Source organism: Capricornis sumatraensis, chromosome 20, assembly GCF_032405125.1.
Source record: "Capricornis sumatraensis isolate serow.1 chromosome 20, serow.2, whole genome shotgun sequence".
Lineage (NCBI taxonomy): Eukaryota > Metazoa > Chordata > Mammalia > Artiodactyla > Bovidae > Capricornis > Capricornis sumatraensis.
Window position 1 is genome coordinate 49,163,473 of NC_091088.1, and position 3,665 is coordinate 49,167,137.

Genomic DNA, 3,665 nt, shown 5'->3' on the forward strand with positions numbered 1-3,665 from the left:
CGTTTTCCTTTATTCAGGTCTTTAATTTCTTTCAACATTTTTTTTTTCTTTTTGGAGTAAACATTTTGGACTTTTGTTAAATTTATTGCCAACTATTTTCTTCTTTTTGATGTTATTATGAATGGGATTATTTTCTTAATTGCATTTTCATATTGTTCACTACAAATATATAGAAATACAATTGGGTTTTTTTTTTAATCTTAATCTTATATCCTGAAGCCCTGCTGAACTCTTTTATTAGTTCTAATACTTTTTTAGTGAGTTCTTTAGAGCTGTAATATACAAGTCATATATTCTGTGAATAGAAAAAATTGCTTCTTTTTTCCATTCTGGTATCATTTATTTCATTTTTGTGCCTAATTGCTTTGGCTAGATCCTCTAGTACAGTACTGAAGATAAGTGGTGAGAGCACACGTTCTTGTTTTTTTCCTGATCTTAGGGGCAAAGCATCCAGTTTTTCACTATCAAGTATGATGTTAGCTGTGGATTCTTCATAGATGTCTGTTATGAGGTTGAGGAAGTTCTCTATTCCTAGTTTGCTGAGTGTATTTATCCATGAAAAGATTTTGTCAGATGCTTTGTCTGTATCTGTTGAGATAATTATGTGTGTTTTGTTTTTTATTATATTGTTGTATTACATTCATTCATTTTCAGATGTTAAACCAACTTTGCATTCCTGTGATAAACCTCACATAGATGTGTTTTTAACATATGTAATCAACAACTTTATCTTGGAAGTCTTTCAAGGTGCATGCCCCTAAATTCCATATATTCTCATTTATCACTCTCTTGTGTTTCTGGCTTGGCTGTGGCTGTTTTTAAATTTTATTCATTTATTTAAGTGGTGTAAAATTGTTGTACAATGTTGTGGTAGTTTCTGCTGTACAACAGCGTGAATCACTATATGTATACATATACTCCCTCTCTCTTGAGCCCCCCTCCCACTCCCCAACCCCAGCTATGACCATTGCATGAATTGTTGGTCCTATTGCACCAACAAGGACCCCTCCCTTGTTGGTGGACATCATGGTGGTGTAAGGTTTTCTCTGAATCTCACCACCAAGGACAAATCTGGTATATCACTCCCCTCACATACAGGTTTCTTATTGCACATGAGTCTTTCTAAGACAAAGTTGAGAAGGGATTGCTGATTGTAGTGTGGACGGGTCACACTTTTCCCTCCTCCACCAGCTGTTCTGGAAAATGCACTCCTCCACATCTGCCAGCACTGGAGACTGCCAATATCAGGGATAGCTTTGTAAAATGAGGTCTTATTGTTTTAATCCACATTTCCTTTGCATACAAATGGAGTGGGTATCCTTCTATATGTTTGTTGGGCATGGCATTTGTTCTGTGAATTGCCTGTCCACATCCTTTGCTCAGGATTACAGCTGTGTTGTTTGTTTTTCTTATTGATTTGCAGGTGGAATTTATATTAGATAAGAACCCCTTGCCTTTTATAGGTGTAATCAATATTTTTTCTCAGTACGCCATTTGCCTTTGGACTATTACAGTTTTATCTTTTTGGTTATTTATGTCCTCTTTCAAGTCCTTTGGTCAGTTTACAGTGTTCTTAATCAAGGTCTTGTATTGTTTCTTGCTGGGTTTATTTCTAGTTGGACATGAATTTGGGTAAACTCTGGGAGTTGGTGATGGACAGGGAGGCCTGGTGTGATGCGGTCCGTGGGGTTGCAGAGTCGGATACGACTGAGCGACTGAACTGAACTGATGGTGAATGGGATAATACTCCTATTATTTTAAAATTTCTATACTCCTGCTATGCAGGACTGCCCTTTATGTTTGGATATCGCTTTTTAAAGAAGCCCTCTTGCCTGAGTCTCTACAGTTTGATGATAGTTTGTTAGATTTGGGTGGGGGGGGGCAAATCCTGGGTTCTGAAAATTGGGATATTGAATGATAAATTTAATCTTAAGGGGAAAAAAGATCACAACAAACTAGAAAAAGACATCTGCAATACATATTAGTAACAAAATAATTTTTGGCAGAGGAAGGGCCCAGTGAGGTTAGCAGAGTCGTAGAAATTACCTCATCTTATCAGAATTTCAAGAGACTTCCAGAAAAACATCTACTTCTGCTTTATTGACTATGCCACAGGCTTTGACTGTGTGAATCACAACAAACTGTGGAAAATTCTTAAAGAGATGGGAATACCAGACCACCTGACCTGCCTCTTGAGAAATCTGTATGCAAGTCAAGAAGCAACAGTTAGAACTGGACATGGAACAACAGACTGGTTCCAGTCCAGAAAGGAGTATATCAAGGCTGTATATTGTCACCACGCTTATTTAACTTATATGCAGAGGACATCATGAGAAATGTTGGATAGGATGAAGCACAAGCTGGAATCAATATTGCTGGGGGAAATATCAGTAACCTCAGATATGCAGATGACACCACCCTTATGGCAGAAAGTGAAGAGGAACTAAAGAGCCTCTTGAAAGTGAAATAGGAGAGTGAAAAAGTTGGCTTCAAGCTCAACATTCAGAAAACTAAAATCATGGCATCTGGTCCCATCACTTCATGCCAAATAGATGGGGAAACAATGGAAACAGTAACAGACCTTATCTTTTTGGGTTCCAGAATCACTGCAGATGGTGACTGTAGCCATGAAATTAAAAGACGCTTACTCCTGGAAGGAAAGTTATGACCAACCTAGACAGCATATTAAAAAGCAGAGACATTACTTTGCCAACAAAGGTCCTAGTCAAAGCTGGACTTTGACTACTGGTTTTTCCAGTAGTTCATCAGGGCCAGGAGGACAGGGATGTACACACCCTATTAGCTGGTTCCTGGGAAGGGTTTCACATTTAGTTATCATCTGGAGGGCAGCCTCAGCCTTAGGGATGAACCTTCTGACATCCTCCTGGGGAAGAAGCCTGGCTATCAGGGAAGAGTCTGGAGTGGAATCTCTGCTGTGCTGGGTTCTTAGGGAGACAAAATCAATCATGGAGTTCCCTCACTCCACCTCTGTTCAATCATGCAGTTATTTTTATAAATCAAACTGTAATGTTGAATGTATTTGTACAAATGATATTTACAAGATTTTATTATTTAAGCTAATAGGTAACTAATGGAGAAACAGAAAACATTTCATACTACGTTATATTTCTTATAATCAGATTATACTTTAATACAAAAACTCATCTATATTTAACTGAAACTCAGCAAGCATGGAGTGTCTATTAGGCGTGAAATGATTCACTCTGTGCTCTGGGAGCTGTAACATGAGCTTAGAAGATCTGTGCGGGGAGTGCCCTAATTCAAGCTGGAGGGGCATTAAACTGGAGAGCGAAGGGCAGGTGTAGGATTTAGTGCGGACTGGTTTCCAGCCTTCACGTTTGGATTCCTCACTGGTCTGCATCCCTGAGATATTCTATCACTTACTTCTGAACAGAGTGGCTTCTTAGAAGGCTGTTGCAATCAGTTATTTTATTTTTAATTGAAGTATACCTGATTTACACTGTGGTGTTAGCTTCTGCCGTATAGCAAAGTGATTGTTACACTTATGTTATTTTTTTGTATTCTTTCCCATAATAACTTATTCGAAAATAGTTCCCTGTGCTATTAATATATAGTAGGACCTTGTTGTTGGCATTTTGCTTTTTATTTTAAAACTTATTTATTTATTCACTTATTTTGGTTGT